The 18,688-nt window shown below is 42.0% G+C and overlaps 1 long non-coding RNA gene across 1 annotated transcript; it reads right to left on the bottom strand.

The window, feature by feature from the left end:
• Positions 1 to 145: 145 nt before the first annotated feature.
• LOC125331823 lies at positions 146 to 18,582 on the bottom strand. The gene is made up of 2 exons (XR_007206223.1): positions 18,524 to 18,582; positions 146 to 221 (listed from the first exon to the last, which is right to left on the bottom strand). It is a non-coding gene; the product is annotated as an uncharacterized LOC125331823 (long non-coding RNA).
• Between the last annotated feature and the right edge of the window lie 106 nt (positions 18,583 to 18,688).

Genomic DNA, 18,688 nt, shown 5'->3' with positions numbered 1-18,688 from the left:
ACACGCCAGCTTCATTGTGGACACGTTTATTGGAATTTAAAGTGTTACTATGTGACAACAAAAATAGCTATTTGTTGGTAGACATTTTTAATGTGTTAAAGGGTCATTAATCATCTCCTCATTTCCAACAGCCCGATGTACTTACTTCATATCTTCATTTACTTGTAACGTTCATACCAGCTCCTCAGCTATCTCCAGTTTCTTGGGAACAGCTGTTTTGCCTGTTAAGGAAAACAAAGTAATATAAAAATAGAAAAGAGAAAGTGGAAGTATGATAAACACAAAGACTTCAAGGTTCTCAGTAAATACAGACCTCTATTACATATGTGGAGCCAATAAGGTCACTTGTGTAGTAACTCATAACAAAGAATGGTTGACAATGTATTATTTTTCTGCTGGAAAACACAATGTGAGGCTGAGCATGCTAATGACTTTTGGAAACGGACAATAACAAAGATTGATTAATATCAGTTGACAGCCTGTTCCACAGCTCCGAAGCAGGAATAGCAATGATTGATTTGCAAAATATGGGGCACAGGCTTTAGATAATAGAAAGGCTACATCTGAACTCAGTCTGGTTTCAGAAACACAAGTTAAGGGCCAAATGTATATCAGTAGTTAAAAGCTTACAGGAAAAGACAGAAGTGTAGCAGTATTTTCAAAAGGCACAAATTTCGACCAATTTTTTTCAGTATCTAATTACCTTTACAAATGTATACTTGTATACTGTTGAGTTCAGGACCAGAAACCTACATAAAATGCAGAAACAAAAAATAGCGGAGGGAGGAGAGAAACCAGCATAGTAACATAATTGTTTTCTAAAAATCAGACAGAGACATCATTAACATCTTAAAGCAGGGGGTTTTGATGATGAAACCCTCACCTAATGTGAACTAGTAGAGTCACTTTCTGTCATGAAGGACAAGGTGAACAAACAGCCATGACAGTGGGTCGGGCTGCATACTCACTACCCAGGCTGCTAGGGTAATACTAGAGGATTATTGCACCCTAAGCCAACAGGGATCCCCACATTTTTAGTCAGTGCCATATTTGACCAAACATGTTCCAGAACTGGAAATAACTGAAGAGGAGAAGTAATCCCATCCTCACTGGATGTGGAGTCCTGTTCAAAGCTTGACCCATCCTTCCCATTTCTCCTCACATTACCGAGTTCAGCTCAAGAGCCCTGAGCCTTGGAAAAGCCAGACCAGTAAGCAAATATCTATATTCATGCTTCATTTATAATGATTTTGTCCATCATAGCATGTAGGACAGAATAGGAGAGAAGGATGGAAAGTTTCATGACAGGTGTCTACCAAAGTGCTGATCTTCGTTAGGGATGTGGTTATGTGTGAAGAGCTGGGATAGCTGACACCATGTTGGCTGCTCTGCTTAGAATGGGTCAAATTGCAGCAGGTACTATGTCACCTAATTGCAATTAAAACCTTGCTGCTAATCAAAGCAGAGCCTCTAAAGCAATTCTATCACCTGTCTCAGCCTGCTGCAGCCACTGCCTGTGCAGCGCAAGGCACCATCTCTGTTGTATCTCACAATGTGACAGATTGAAAGCTGCACAGTGCAGCCATAATTAGGAAAAGATGGTGTTAAAATAAACAACAACAAAATTGCAGGTGTTTTCACAGAGCACAGGATCTGTGAAAAAGTGGACAGGCATTTGACTAGGGAAGCCTGGGGATTTCCTGGGCTTCATTCCAAAATGCATCTTTTAAATACAAATGCTGTTATTATGTTATTTTTCATAAGGAAGCTCATGGAGAATCCAGCAGGCTCCTGAGAAACTGAGGATGTGTTTTCATCTGTTTCCAATCAGGCCTTTCAGACAGGGTCTGAGTTTGGGGATTTGCGATCTTTTGAATTACATTCGATTTATCAAGATGCTTCCAAAAAGAAACAGAAAACTCTCCTGCTCTGAGGACAGAACATTTATAAAACATTAGTATCTACAACTGAGAGGTTTTTCTTAATAAAACAAAGTGTTCCTGTGTACAATGATTAGCCAACCTCTTAAAACAACCAGCCACCCTTAACTAGGTAAGTCTGCAAAGCGACCTCCATCCTGGGGAAGTTGTCCCTTGAATAGAGCTGTGTTGATCATGCAGTAAAGAACTGATGTGCCTATTCCTGGGGACAGGTTACTCAGCTAAAGAACTCCTTTGCAGTTGTGCCAGAGATGAGGAAGGGGATCTCACCTTCCTCTGGGCACCTCAAAGTCAGGCATGCAAGGCCTTAGTAGGTTATCAAAAGACTGATAAAGGCTGCTGTCCTCAAAGAGGCTTGTTTCTCCCACCCTGGAAACCACCTTCAGTCGTGCTAGTGAACATGGCATTTATGAAAGGAAGAATTTGAGAAAAGCTGTACAGCGAGTTATAGCTGTAACACTCATGGTAACAAGAAGTCTTTTTATAAGGCATAATCTGTAAAGCCAAATCAGGTTACCAGCTCCAAACACTCAAAACAGTTCATGAAGGGTATGATTCACAAAGGATTCTGTGGGGGATGGGTCTTTTCTCCCATGGCCCATCCTGAGGTCTTGCTGGCTCCAGTGCATGCTCTTTGCGGGTGTGTTTGGATACAGAGCCTTCCCTTGTGTGCCTCGGCAGACGGCGCTGCTATTCCCCACCTGCATGGGAAAATAAGTGATGACATTTGCTGTCTTCCTTGGGTTTTAGTATCTTTCCACAGTCTCAGAGGCTTTGGTGATTGAGCAGGCAGTGTGATGAATAGATACCAACACAGAAGGCACTGATAATGTTTGTACTGCTGACCTGAGTAATTAGTCACAACTTAGACCCTGAGAAGTCCTACCATTTAAGAGGAAGTTGATGGGTTTGGTGGTTCCACTGCAGTGACCACTGCATGAAATCCATCTTTTGTAGATAAAACCAAGGAGAGTAAACCACTGAAAATGGCCCCTTCCTCATGACTCTAAAGCTCTTTCTAAGCTCCCCTTCACATACATCATTTCCAGGTTTAGTGCCTCATTCTCTCTTCTGCAAATTCATTCTTACAATACTTTGGAAAAGAGCATCCATCCAAGCCTGGGGCTTTCAAAAGTCCAAATAAGACTAATTTGGGTTTTTTTTTTTGTTTTGTTTTGTTTTTTGTGTGTGGGAAGGAGGGATAGGGAGGGGCACAGGGCAGGTGTGTTCACTGTCTCTCAGAGCTGCCATATGAAAGGTGGTGGTTACACCCATTAGTCTTGAAAGGATTCAGCTCAAATGAGAGTAACAACATACAGTGCATTGTTGAAAAAAGAGCCCTGACTGTAGAAATGTTTAGCACTGAAATAATGCTTTTTAGGGCTTTGTGAGATGTCCCTCAAGTGAACTTTCCCTTAGAAATCAATAGAATTGATTTTGTTTATGCTGAACATTTTTTGTGTGGCTGCATCGTGGCGGCTAATTGACAGGTCAAAATCTGTACCTGGAGTTTGGTAGAGAATATCTTTAAAGTTTATATTGAGGGGACAAACTTAAGTGATTATAGTCACTCTAACATTTAATATCTGTTTTTAATATTGGAGTTCACAATGAATAGCTACAGCACAAAGAATATCTCCACCCTACTGCCATAAAGCTCTTCAAGGCTCAGTTTCCCTGCTCTGAAATGAAAAGATGAGAAAGGTCAGGGACAACATCAATTATGTTGTTTTTCCAGACTAGCTGTAAGCTTTAAGACTTTAGGAGAACTTTGCTTTTATTCCCACTTCCCACTGAAAGAAGTATTAGTAAGTTTTGCTTGAAGTGGGGACTAAATCCAAATGTTTATGTTTGCCAGTAGTATCTAATCGAAGTCTACAAACAGAAACAAAAACCAGGGAGATTTTTTTATGTCTAATCAAAAAGTCTGCTAGTTTCTACACAATATATGAGAATATTTTGTAGGGTAGAAGCCAGTTAAGATCTCATATGAGAGTTACACTGTGATTTACTTTCATGCAGAAAAGGATATAAAGTTCCTGTTAATGGAGAAATAAGGACTATTATATTTGGAGGGAGTCAAATTTGAAGTACATCTGAAATACACAAAAAATTATGTTTTAGCATCTTGTCTCCTTGTAAGACATTAGTGAACTCAGATGCTGGCTTTCAAAATAGCAGGAAAGAGCTGACCTCTGACAGCCTCTGGTGATAGAGTCCTGTATGAATGATTTAACAGCAAGATTAACTGGTGGTGTGAAGTGGTTTAACTATCATGTAAGGAATACTTACTGTGGTATACAGTATTCTTTGCAAATGCTTATGTGGATAACATCAGTCTGCTCCTCATGTAACTGACAACTGTTGTCCTGCCCTATTGACCTAGAGCAAATACCCAGAGAGCTCAGAGGTAAAACTGTGGTTTTACCCCTGAGAGGACAAGGATGATCCAGCAGCCACTGCACACAAATGAAAGCAGGAGACCCACAGGGAACTCTAGTGGTTTCAGAAAGAACAAACTTGATTTTTAATTTACTTTGCGGTCAAGATACTCCACTTGATTCTTCAAACCAACACATAGGGTTTCGTAGTAAAGAAATGTTACAAAAAGTGCCAAAAAAAAAAAGGGTATAATGCTGCAGGAGGAGTCAACCATGGTAGTGATCACCGGCACATTTTTATGGTGCTGTATGGATGGGGTGACATTATCCACAGATCAGACATTTATCAAGCCAGAATTCTTCTGTAGGCCTTCATACACCTCCCAGGCCAGCACTCAGAGGAGGGGTGAAGCATCACTACAAAACAACTTGGAATGTACATTAAATGACGTGCACTGAGGTTTGGTAGGTACTCTAGTGCTCCTATTGAAGGGCACTTGGAGGGACTCCTCCAGGAGAGAGCTTGGGGATGCAGAGCTCTGATGGGGAGAAGAGTTATCCTGAGGGATGACTAAATAAGACAGCTCCTTTAAAAATAATAAATATATTTCTGTAGAACAGCTTGGCACACAGACTCACATATTTATGTGTATAAATAGGCACTGCCTAAGCTTGTTTCGGGTTCTGCTGTCTCATAAATATTTTTATGAAGCAATTCCCAAGCTGGGAAGATATGAAAGGTGAGGAGAAAGGGAGGGCATTTCCTGGGAAGTGGTAGAAGCACAGTCAAGGGCGTGCCTTCAGAAAGTCCAGGAGTAGAAGTGGGGGTGACCAATGTAGCGCCAGGGCTGGAAACATCTGATCAAGAGGAGAAGAAAGGATGGCATAAACTGAGCAGAAACCATGGCTGCTGGAGATTCTCAGCCCCTGTGGCAGGATGTCCTCCCCCTCTCTCTACCACAGATGGCTGGTGCAGATGGAAGAGATAACCCAGGCCAGGTCAAAGGCCCAGCAAGGGGTCATCTCCTGGCACCAAAAAGTCTGCAGCCCCAACCAAGAATCAACATCTTGGTATGGAGAGCAGATGTGGGAAGTGATAAAAGAAAATAAATATTAGTGACTAAAAGACCCTGTTTTACACTATAAAAGTCACACAAATTATCACGGAGGTAGAAGCCTCTTACACACTCCCTGGAAGTGTGTAGGGTGGCTACTCCTACGGAACTTGGATGCATCTTTGTAGATACTTTTCTGGAAATTGAGAAGGACTTTGCTATGTGCCCCATCACCAACTGGATGGTAAGATACATTGAATCCTAACCCATACTATTTCTTCACTAGCTGTAATATAGGTACCTTAATCATGCACTGTATGTTATCTCCTAGTAGTTATTTTTGTTTTATTCCTGTGTAGTAAATAGTCTGTTTAAAGACTTATGTCTGTTAATCTTGTGCCTATTAAATAAATAATTCATTTTGTAATAGACCTAAGCGGCCATTATTAAAGAATTTCTGAATGAGAGCGGGTCTTGGGGTACTGGCCATCCCAATAAAGCTACTGCCTGCTGCCAAAGGCCTGGGCAAAAGGCAGGGACTTACCTAAGCTCCCATATCCATTCATAACAGCCCTGATGCCTGCTGCTCAGGACCCTGCTGAGCTGTGGCTTGTCCTCTCTTACTGCTTTCTTCCTACTCCACATCCTGTTGTTACACCACTCTTCCTTTCTGCCTCTTTGCCTAGTCCCCAGGGACTCCTCCAGGGTACATGGGCTTCCCAGGAACATCCCACTGAGATGCACAGAGCAGGCACATGCATGTGAGGGGAGGGAAGCCCAAAGACTTCACAAGGTGCATTAGCATGGGGGGGCTGAGGGCCTCCAAAGCAGGGACAGCTGCAGTGAGACGCAGTGCCCAAAGCAGTGAGGGTGCCATGAAACAGGCATGGGATGCTGTGCTGTGACAGGTTCTTGCAAACATTGTTATGAACCATGAGTTATTTGGGGATCTTGCGCTTTTCAGTTCAGGTGATCACAAGAAAAAAAGCTTCAAGAAAAAATAAAATTCCTGCTTCATAGGGTGTCAGAAGGAGCTTTAAATTCAGATCTAGGAGTCCAAATCTTCATAAAATGCATTCAAAACAAAACCAAAGCTATCTGAAATTTATCTCATGAAGTCTCAGCTTTTCATGATTTCCTGCAATTGTGCTCATCATTTTTGCAACTGAGGACTGGAGGTTTATTTTCTCTCATTTTCTAGCCTCAGGGAATTGCCTAAGGAAACTGTGATAGCCTTCCTATAACAGGGAACAATGTGGAGCTGGTCAGGCTAAGCAGCTGTGCCTCCTCCGTTCCCCGCTATCTGAGTAATTACCGTCCTGCATTGCCTCTCGCTCAGAGGATGACGTTATTCCCTCACTGGATAACAAGGTAAAATCAACTTTCCTCACAAATCCCATTATCTTCTGGAAGATGCTCTCAGAATGCAAATCAACAAGTTCAGCACTGACAGGAACCCAACAGCAACCCACAGCTCAATTCAAATAACCTCCACGCTGCAGGATGAGACAATATGGATTACTGAGAGTTACCTGGGCAGAGCAGTGACTCTGCATTTTATGAGCTCCTGTTCTTCAGATCAAAGAGGTTTGATGGGCATTTAATTAAAAGATAAAGTAGCCAGCCATAAACCACCAGACTAACCTTTTGAGAATCCAGCTCGAATTACAATTAAAGAATGACTATAATTGTCAGATTTTTGGCCTTCACCAACAATACCCTCCATCAATAAGGGATAAATTGACTGTTGGGAGCAGTGCCCACCTTGCTTTTTAGTGCTGTCATAGGGCAAGCTGGTTCAGGTGGTAAGAGCTCACATGCAACACTGGGTATATCTCTTGTTCACCCAAATCCAGGGAGAGTCACAGATGAAATTATAGCTGCCCTTTTGTTCCTGACCTGCAGCAGAGGTGTGCTGGTTCCAAAAGAAGCCATCCTCACTATTGCCATATAGATAATTTCTTGATAGGGTGTTACACTCCTCCTGTGCCCTGGGGAGGAGCGGCCGAGGAGCAAAGCCCCTTTAGAAGGGGAATGTATGAACCCTGGGGAGAGTGTGCTGTGAAATGTAACAAAGAAAGTAACTGCAATGTTATCTGCACTGGGTTTTCTCCTTTCCCCCATAGCGATGTAACTATTCCCTCACTGGCTGAGACAAGGTGTTAGTAGTTTTTAAAGACAGTGAGCATGATCAGTCTGTATGTCTCCTCCATCACACACATGGACTGCTGATATTCACTGGTTTATCTCATGGGAAAACTGCAGTGCCTTGTCACAGCTATGCAACAGGACAGCAAACTCTTGCAAGTTAATACCCAACAGAAACATGCTTTTTTTTAATAAAAGAGACACAAGTTACACAGGGAGAAGAAGCAGCTCCTACCAGAAGAGCTGAAGCAGTAAGAAAATACTGATTGACTCTCAGCTGCAGAAATCCATGAGATCTGCTTCAGCGATGAGATCTTATCTGAAATAGCAGAGCTTGAGAAGTATTTCAACTCAACAAAAAAGCCAAACCCAGACACGTCCCAGACATGCACACCCACCACCTTAGAGTCCAAGAATCTGAGGTACCAAACTCATCTAACATAGCACAAAGCTGAAAAATTCCTTAGGCAGTGCCAGAGGAGGACACCAGTGGTCCCTGTACCCCCAGCCCTATGTCCCCACTCCAGCATTTTGCTTATTACCTCAGCTGCATTTTTACGTATTTGGTGTTTAATTGTATTTTTCTCCAATGCATCCTCTTACATCATTCCTGTGTATATTTACAGTCTGTTCTGAGGATGACTTCTATTTAAACCCCAGCATTAACACAGTGAAATCTTTTGCATTGAAAAGTCCAGAGACATAACAACAATTTCCTAAATCTCTAGCTTACTTCAAGGTGCAGAAGAGGCTATTATTTTCACTTCGCTTCTGGATCTGGTTTTTGCTCCTTTTGTCAGGCTGAGTAGCATTGTAATCTCAGAGGAATTAGTCATTATCCAGCCTTGATAAGAAGGGCAGAACTGCTCCCTGAGCTTGTAGAATTGAAGTCTTGTTTGATAGAGGAGTTGTGATACTCTTTGCACATTTGTTTCACTAATGAAATGTTTCAAAAATATTCAAGGATTTAAAGATGTTAAAATGTCTGGATGCTGGCAAGTTCTTTGATAAGTTAATTTTACATTCAAAACCAATAAAGCATTGGTCAAAGTGACAAAGGGTTTGGATTTACCCTGGATAATTCTTTTGCTTTAAGACACTTCAATTGAATTCTGGCTGTGCTTAGTCATTGGGATGTCAGTGCTCACACACCTTGGTAATTGAAGCAACACTGAGGAGTATTTTGATTTAACATGGCAAAAGATACATCAGCTTAGCTGTAACCAACAGGCAATGCATTCACACTGCAAAAGTGAATTTAAGGGTCATTTGGAAAAATTATGCTAGCTACCAAGAGGCTACAAGTCAAAACAGTCATGGGGGGAAAAGGAACAAGGAATTTGTGGGGAGGGGAGAGAAAGGGTGCTAGGGAGAGGGTGTCTTTATGGCCCTGGCAATGCACAGAGGTATCATGCTGGTCCCAAAGCTGAAGTGCTCCAGCCCCACTGGGGTATTCCAGTATGAGCCCTCTGGAGGTGGGATTTCCCAGGGTGAGTAACTATCCTGCAGGACAGTACCTGAGTTACAGAGGGAAATATTTTACATTTAGAGGAGGAAGAGATTAGATACACTTTCCAGACTACTGTGCAGTGAAGCTATATCTGCTTTGAGCAGGCACTTGATTGAGAAGGAAACTTAATAGAAGTGGAGAGATCTACTTCATGTTTGTCTCCAATCCAGTTGTGTAGTTTTAGGTACTGGAAACGATTTAAAAAGTAAGTAATCTTATTGATCACAGAGGTCCATGCAGCCCCGTAAAGCTGCTTTATCTCCATATTGCTATTGCCACACAGAGGAGGCAGAGCTACATTAGAACTGTCCGAAAAACTGCCAACAAATTGACAAATAGAATAAAATTAATGTATTTTTTCTCCTTGAAAGCTTCATTCTTCTCACTGAGAGGAACTGAGCATATTCCCTTCTCTTGCAGCTCAGTACATCACCATTCCACAGGATGGCCATGCAAGAAGGAAATTGGGAAGACTGCATTTTCAGACCTTCAAACAAAAGTTCCAGAGGTGTTCCTTCCCCCTGATCATTTCCCTTGAACTTTCCAAAGTGCTTCCACTGTAACCATGCTATGCATAAACCTGGCACAAACTACCCAAGAGCACAGACCGTGGTTTCATAGTGTCATTAGCATCTCCTTTCCCAGTCAAACCTGACACCAATTACACAGGCAGAAATCTGCTCTCTCCCCTCTTTGTAGCACTTACTCCTGGCCAGATTTGGCACAGATGCAGAAGGCAGCAGAAGAACAGTTGCAGAGGAACATGAAAACAGCATCAGAAGTGTTGGAGTGAAAGCTCCTCTGGTCTCAGGCCCAGAGGGAAGCCAAAGCACAGGGGTTGAATTAAAACCTTTGGACAAGCTGAGATACATGAAGCCACACCAAAGTGAAAAAGAAATACAGATTTTTAACTTTTAGTAGAAATATATTATGCTAAGTGCCTTAAACATTAGAAAGCTGTAGCAGAGACCTTAAACACAGTTCTTGCTGCAGCAGTGTTACCTTTTCACAGAATTCTTTACTTTAGACAAAATATAGATAGAATTGTACTGTTCACATTTTTTAGATAGAGTGTTCACATAAACAATAAGAGCTGATAGAAACTGTATACGCAAATCTGTGTAACACTGGTGTAAGGCTTACTATTGTTAGAATTAGACCAGGATAGGTTAAGAAAGGAAAACTAGAATCGTGTGTTCATCTTACTGTCAGTTAACAAATATAATCCACACTTCTGTAAGAAAAAATATAGTGTACAATGTATAGAGTATATGGAGCATATAGAACATATAGAAGAAGCTGGTTTTGCCTGCTGTTGCTGCTGCTGCTTGCCTTTATCATGTAACCCCCTTCAAACTCTGCCTTCAAGAAAGCTGTGAGACTATGAAATAAAGAACTTAGCAGAACAGCAGCCTCCTCTGCTCTCTTACCCTGGCCCGAGAAAGAAGGGTACCCTGTCAAAAGCTCAACACAGAAGCTCTCCTTCCCACTCAGCAAGTTATTCACCAGAGAGAGCTTACGGATTGCACTAAAGCAGGTTGATTTTATCCTGGTACCAAAAAACTAATTTATTTTTAACTTTCTGAGTTGGATGAAAGGTGACTAGATCCAAATAGCAACTATAAATTTTTAGTCCATTGAAAGCCCTGGGGCCTGTTGGTGCTGTAATCGTTGGCAGAACTGCCAGTAATCAATGGCTGGCTCTGTGTTTACACAAGGGAGTTGATTGATTACTGACTGCCAGCATGATTGCCCATGCTGCAAACATTTTTCTCTGGACAGTTCTCCAAGACAGCCAGGTTGTGAGGCTAACAAGCACCAAGAGAAGGGTATAGCAGCAGATCAGCCATTTGTAGGATGTTTAGGTTAACATCCTAACTGCAATGTTCAAGTGGTGTGAGACTCTGGAAGCCCCCACAGCCTTTGTGTGCTGTAAGGATCAACCAAGGTCTCGTGGCCAATGCACCACACCTTCAGTGGAGAAAAACAAATCATCCCTTCCTTCCACATAAAATGTTCAGGGACATCCTGCCCATATGTTTGTGAGGAGGGAGAGGGTTTGCTGCCTTATTCTCACCCTACCTGAGGGCACAGGGGGCAATTTTCCCTTCCTTCTTGGTTTAAACCTTCCCATCAAAAGCATTCCACAGGACCTTGCTTATAGTGCAAATTTTACTGGTCCTACAGAAACCCAGGATCTCTGTATTCTCTATTACTATAGAATACTATAGAATAATAGAATGGTTTGAGTTGGAAGAAATCTTAAAGATCATCTCATTTCACCCCCCTGCTATAGGCAGGGACTCCTTCCACTAGACCACATTGCTCAGGGGTCTGTCCATCCTGTCCTTGAATACTTCCAGGGATGGAGCAACCACAACTTCTCTGTTCCAGTTCCTCACCACCCTCACAGTAAAGAATTTCTTCCTAAATTCTTTTTATTATTTTATTTGTAAATAGAAGAAAACATACCTTTCATTAATCTCTCTTGTAAAATCTGCACTTATTTACAAACAGAAAGAGACAAGTTCAGCTCTGGGAGCTATGATGGTTTGTATGAACGGACATCCTTCGTGACTATTTCAAGCCTTAAACTGAATAATGCAAGAGGGATAGACCACATCCTCCCCAGTCAGAGCTGCTTTCAGGCAGAGGTGAAACCAGGGGCTGGAGAATGCTTGGTATTATGTCAAAATTTGCTCCCAAAATGCTGCTTTTGGGAACAAAAGGATCATTTTTCCCTAATCAAAGGCACCAAATGAATAAGAAAACTATTTCATGCCATTTTTTTGTTTCATGCCTGCAATCCAAAACTCTGGCAAACAAATAAAAGAATCCAGCGAATTTCTGGCAAATGGCATAGACAAGACAGTCAAACTACTCCCAAGTGCCCCAAGCTTTCCACAAGAGCCTTTTACAGGACACTAGTAATTAAGATTGCAGAAAAAAGTGTTGGCAGCTACCAATGATCAGAAAACACAACCAGCTTGATTTATATGGATCCTTCCACTACTTCAAGACAAAGTCCAGTTTTAAAATTAAATCTCTATTTGCCTCTGCTGCCCTGTTTAGAACCTGACACAACAATAACAATGCCAAGAACCAAGGAAGTGAGGTATTGAACAAGGGTGTTGATCAAATGTGCAGGAACAGACAGTGCACGAGTAACAACACCAACTCTTTGTCCAGCCAGTTTGTTGTGTCAGCTATAGACACAGCAGCTTTAGTTATATCTATATACTATATAGTTATATAGTTATATAGCTGCTGCCCAAATATATATTGAAAAAGGAAACTGCATTATTGCAATCAAACTGTATTTTTCAAGGAATGAGCCCAAACACCTTGCAAGACCCAAATGGATCCGGAAGGCTGTGGTCAGCTCCCACCACTTCCATTGGCTTTCCTTCACAGCTGGGATGTGTGATGTTCTTATACATACCCACACTATCTAACAGTGGAAAGATAAGTCCTTTTTGTTACCTTTTGACTTTCTTCCTTTTATAGTTGGAAGAAGGTTTTGCAAGCAATAGCCATCTCTTTTTATAAGCATGCCAAAAAATAATTGTACTCTCTATACATCAAAACATTTGGAACAGTAAGGTAAAAATTGCTACTGGCTTTGAGCTGCAATAGGTGGCAATGCATCAGGAAAGGTGATGGAAGGATGTGGATGTTCCCAACAACTACTCATAGATGCTTCCAACTTTTCCCAAGCAGTTGGTCATCACCAGTTTTTGTTTCTTTCCATTTTTCTTTTTTTCAAGTTTGACCTTTCTTGCTCCTGCTCTCCCAAGAAGAGGCCACATTGACTCCAAGTGACATTTCAATCACAGAGATAGGTCTCAAGCACAATATATTATTTAAAACCCCACTAAATCAGAGAATGTCATAAAACTTCAAATGCTGCAGTTCTGATGCCATTAAGTAGTAAAGTTCCTCTTACACACAGATGCATTGGCTGGGGATATCTTGCTAAAGGATGCATAGGGAAGTAAGAGGGAAAGGGTTTTTCAAAGGTGAAAAGAATAAAATAGAAAATTCAGCAAGCTGAGGGTTCAGCTGAGATGTATTTCCATTCCCTCAAAAAGAAAAAAAAAAGGTTTTCTTTCTGAACTGACACCTTCATAGGCCATTTCAAACCCTCCTATTTTCACACATAATTCTACAGTCAGTGGAAAGGTGCACATGTCACACCAAGGCATCACAAGTGTGACCTTGTTTACCCCTTGGTGACACACTGATGGGGCAGATCTCTTGCAGCTCTTCCCCTTCTGCTGATACAATTGAAAACTCCCATGGGAGTGGGAATGCACTGCAGTTCATGTCAAGGACAATGGCAATTTCCACCCCTTGCTTTTGCTATTCTGGATATTCATGCAAAACTTTGCTTCGTCATCAGCTTGGCTGCTTAGCAACAACATTCTCAATAACAATTTAAGTTAATGATAAAAAATTTTTAATGAATACTTTAATTACACTTAGTTGCTGGAGGCCCCGCCAACATTCTGTTGGTCTGAGTTTTAAAAAAAGCACACAAAAGACTACTGGATACAAGAGGAGCCTTGGCAACTAAGTGGATTACTAAATCAGTGATAAGGGGTAGTCAAGAGAGACACTGAAGTCCCTACATCAGATTCCAGCAAAGCCCTTAGCACAGTGGAGAAAGGCTCTGCTCTGCAAACTTTGGCATCAAGTAAGATATAAACTTCTGAAAGAAAATGGTAATACTGGTGCCCTTATTTTTCTATATGACAGCAGCTTCTCGAATAGTGCCTGTGTCCTCTCACAAATATGCTCAATTCCATATGTGCCCTCCTTGAATTTGAGCAGTGTGGCCATGGGGTTTTCCAGCTAGGGGGGGATGCTGGGGGAGATCCTGGCACATGGGTCACAGGGTCACCAGGTGGATTAGCCCCAGAGCATCTTCTTGTCAGGTGAGAGGAAAGCAGCACCTTCCTCCACCCTGGCCAGCTCTCAAGGCTGAGACAGAAGTGGGTTCATGCCAAACATGCAGCTGTGACAGAACCTAGGAAAGCAACTCTGCAACAACATCTCTTCTATGGCAGAGCAACCTTAACTAAATGCAGCTGTGCAGCTGCAGCCCCCTGATGAGTGCTGAGGCAGCAGTGGTGCCTGAGACAGCACCCCCAGCACTCACCTCCATCCCGCAGTCCCGCATCACTGAGATGGGCCAGGCACAATTTCAAACCCCCGTGAATTCAGGGGCACCAATCCTAACGTCGTCCATAGGACTGGCTTCCATCCTCAGGATGGATTCCAATTCCATCTACATTTCAGTAAAATACTACTGATTTCAACAGAGACCATCCGGATAAATGCCAGCTTATACAGACACAGAAGCAAATCTTCCCTGCAATCACCCAGGGCATCTGCAACCAAGAGGCATCTTGGCAGGATGCATGAATGGCCTGATTGTGTCCATTTTCAAGAGGGAATACATATGTATAGCTCTGCATCCAGCTCAGCCTGTTCGAGGCTCTGCTCCCTTGATGAGCAATCAGTCTGCTGCGGGAACAAATGCATAATGACTACTTTCAGCTGCTAATGCCACTGCTTTTTCTGGGACAATATCGAGGCCTGAACTGCAAATTCACATCTGGCCTTGTTGGAAATTAACTGGGAATCAAAAGGGGTTAGCAATTAGCCTTTGGAAAAATCTTCACCAATTCACAAGCAGGGAACAGGACACCAGAGCCCTCAGTGACATTTCAGAAGGATTTGGTGCTGTGTGTATAATATGGGGGGTTGTGGATTTATTTTAGGGAAAGGCTCTTCTCAGTTTCAGCTTTGGTCTGTGAAAGAATTCAGGAACAGTGATTTTCCAAATGTATGGTGATATTCATTTTCACAGCAAAATGCAATTTGACTACAGTTTCCCACTGTGTGCATTCAATTTCCATGAATGTTACTGGGATTAAGATTTTTCATGGCTCTTTTATTTTGCCATCTTCAATGAAAACTGGCACTGGTATTTGTACACTTGCTCTTTTCTTGAAGTCTGACAATTTTCTATTCTGTTAAAACCCCTAAACCTCTTTAAGGTTTACAAATTCATGTCAAAAGATTGGTTTCCAACATTTAACTTGCTTAAAGGGGGTCTTTATTTTTTGCTGTTAAAATCACCAGTAAAATTAAATATTTTTCACCCAGTTTAACTACACTTTAGTCCAGTCCTCACACACCTAAAAGGAATAGCCAAATCAGCTCTGGTCAAGCAAGAATAAAATATGGCATCTCCCTAGTTTTCCATCAAGCAAATAAGTAAATTGGAAGAAAGGAAGAAAATAGCTAAACCTTCTAGTATTGTTGGGGATAGTACTATAATTTGTTGTCTGTAAATATAAGCTGAAAATCACTATTTTTTGGTGAAAAAAATAAAATGATGCTTCCTGCTCTTCCAGGGGCTCAGCGTGCACTATCTGCTGCTCCTGCATCCTGCTCCTGCACTCTGTGTCACAGCATGGCTCCTAGAAGCCACTGGGAATTATCTCCCTGGTTCACCCAGTGTTCTGAAACCTCCGTGGCTGCTCCCGACCATGTCACTCAAGGGGCTCAGGGGAAGAAGGATGCAAAGAAAACCCCTCTCATTCATATTTCTCCTAAGTATTTAGGGTGGTTTGCTGATTCACTTTGCAGTTTAGCTTGCAGCAAACTCAAAATTAAGTTACTAGAGACTAATGACCGTTAAGTGACTGAGATTGCTTTGTTTCTCTGAGCCTTAGCAACAGCGATTTCACTTGCCTGTTGCCATAACAACTCTGGCGTGCACATCAAGGTCACTAAGCCCACTTTGCTTCTTGCCTGTAGCTATGTCTCTGATGGCTTACACGCCTCATTTTTATTGTAGATTCGTACACGGTGACTAGGAAGAAAAGGTACTTTTTCATCTTAGGAGTAAACAAGCACACAAAGATGAGCATTTCTCAAGGTAAGAGAAAATGGACAAAAGACAAAGCATTTGTGGGAGATGTTCATTCTTAATGGGAAAGCAATTTTTAGGAAAAAAAGGGTAGAAATATATATATGAGATCCAAAATACCCAACATGCAAGGAATCAAATTGGCAGTAAATTCTAGCCTGGAAAGATTAAGAAAAATTTCCTGGATATGAGTTCTGTGATTTCCAAGAGGACCTACCAGCCTGCCTGCCTGCCTATGTGAGCACGGGCACATCAAGGTCCATAAGTGGCATCTCAGATATTGAAAATTTCTGACCTCGGTGCTTAAATAAGTTTAGCTCCAATGGAAACTCCCCATTTAGTGTTAATCTAAGAATCCACAGTCTACAGCTGTGCACTGAGGCATGCTGGCCTGAAATAAGCTGCAGCTGGAAAGCAGGAGAGGACCTTAGTGCTGATGAATTGCAAAGCCCCAGGTCAGGCGAGAAATCACTTGCAGCATCATTTTCCTTTATTATTCCTTTCGCAAATGTTAATGGAAGCAAGTTTTCCTCCATATTATTTACATATCACACATCATTTTCATTGTATAGAAAGGTTATAAAACATTTTTTTAATGCAAGTGAACCACATTTGTCTCGTAAGCCAACAAGAGGCACTTTCAAAGGAAAATCTAAGCTTCTACATTACCAAAGCATTTTTTCTGCCACGTGGAAGGAGAGAAAAGGACTTCTCTCTCTGAACAAATATAAATAACTTTGCCGCCTCATCTCATAGCTGGTTGATTACAGCAGCCAGTAAATGAAAGACTTTGCTGTTTATTTGTCAGATTTACTCCAAAAATACCAGGAAAAAAGATTAAATGTCCAGAATTGCAGAGGGATTTATGAGGCACTAAAAAGTTCTGTGAATCAGGACTGAAATGTAATTTCATATATGTGTGTAGTAGTTAGCTACAGGCACCAGCACAAACACAGCCTGGGTGGAGGGGCTGGATGTGGCAGGCAGGATTGGGGCAGCTCTGGAAGCAGTGGGGAGCTTATGCCAGCCCCTTCCATGGGTAATAGTGGGAAGGATGGTGCATCAGGGACCAAGAAAGATCTGTGAGGAGCTGTCTGGAGTCCACAGGAAGGTGGTAGTCAAAGTCTAACATGAGGGCACAGTCTGTTCTGCTGAGGGTATACGAGGTTGAGGAGAAATTGGTTTCTGAACCCTTTTATTTATTCATCAGATCTAAATTTATCCTTTTCAAAAGTTTTCTTATTTAGTGCATGTTCTAGACACCCAGTGTTAGGCCACTTTAATAATTCAAAGTCCCTTTGATGTCCTTAGTGTAGTCAGTTTACAGGAAAGTCCCAGCACGTCCACCCCAGAGCCACTGCAGACTCTAGGTCCCTCCAGAGACAAAACACTGAACCGAAGTCTCAGTATTAGTCTGGTTTGAAATCGAGGGAGCTCACCCCATTCACCTTTGGTGAGCTGCAGTCCATAAAGCTCTGCCTGCCAACAGGTATTAAAAGTGTGGTGCTTAATACCTTTTGCCAGAAAATAAGTGGAGATGTATCTCAGGAAAACAGCACATTCAATTGCCGCAGATTCTGTTGCTTCCCACAGAAAATCTCTTGTTATTACTTTAATAACTGAAGAGGAAGTCCTGTTAATCATAAGTCTCAAGGTTGTAGGAGCTGACAGCTGTGATATCACAGCTGTTGATAGCTCAGCACAGGCACGATGAGATGGCAGATAACGCACGTCGTGACTGTCAATAGGGAATTGAAGGGGTTGCCTAATTTTTTACCACACACACACCTCCCCTCCCAAAAATGTCACTCATCTTTCTTCTCCTGGTTATTACAACAAATGCATTGCTCCTACAATCAGATGCCGACCTACAGTTAAAGACATGCAGGTGTCAAACATTGATTATCACTGCTTGAGTCAGCAAAGGGTTAAACGAGAGAAAATGAAGTCAGCCCAGAAAGAAAGTAAAACCAGTAACTGAATTAAATCCATCTCTGCTGGTGTAGCCTGGGTTTTGCCATTAAAAAAAACCCCAAAACATCCAGAAACCTGAGTTTGATTGAAACATCAATAAACTTTTCTTTAAATCATTGTTTAAAGCTCACGGTTCACGTACCAGTAAAAGTGCCAGTGTGGCAAAATAAGTCTGTCTTTGAGACCCCTTTGTGGAATGAGCTTCCTAAAATGGTGGCTATTTGGAAGATTTTACATTCAAGCACACATCCATTACCACACATAAAAGTAAAAAGTCATCCTGTGCAAACTGACTGAAGCCTGGCAAATATTTTAAACCTTTTGTGATTTTAAATGACACACGGTGATCTTCTGTTTTCACATCACTTACTGCCTCTGACACACACAATTTGTTAGCATGCCTGGGGTCACAAGCCAGTGGAGCAATGCTGAATTACAGGAGCTGGGAGGGTTTGCCTCCTCCTAGCTACACACCCTCCGCAGCCTTTACACAGTGCTCCTATAGGTGTTACAGAAACAGGTGACTGCTGACACAGGAGGATGCTGGATAATGCATGTGGGCGTGGACTCACCTTTCTTCCTCTGAGTCCTGAAGGAGGCTGCCAAAGGCTCCCACAGAGAATTCAAAGGTCTTTGTGCAGCACAAGGAAATTCCCATGAGAAAAGGGAAAACAAAAATGTTAGTGAGAAATGCAATCTTGACCATTGTGACCAACACAGGAACTTTCCTGGGAAGA

Source organism: Corvus hawaiiensis, chromosome 11 (genome assembly GCF_020740725.1).
Source record: "Corvus hawaiiensis isolate bCorHaw1 chromosome 11, bCorHaw1.pri.cur, whole genome shotgun sequence".
NCBI lineage: Eukaryota > Metazoa > Chordata > Aves > Passeriformes > Corvidae > Corvus > Corvus hawaiiensis.
The sequence above is the reverse complement of the archived record's forward strand: the minus strand, read 5'-3'. Positions and strand labels throughout refer to the sequence as shown.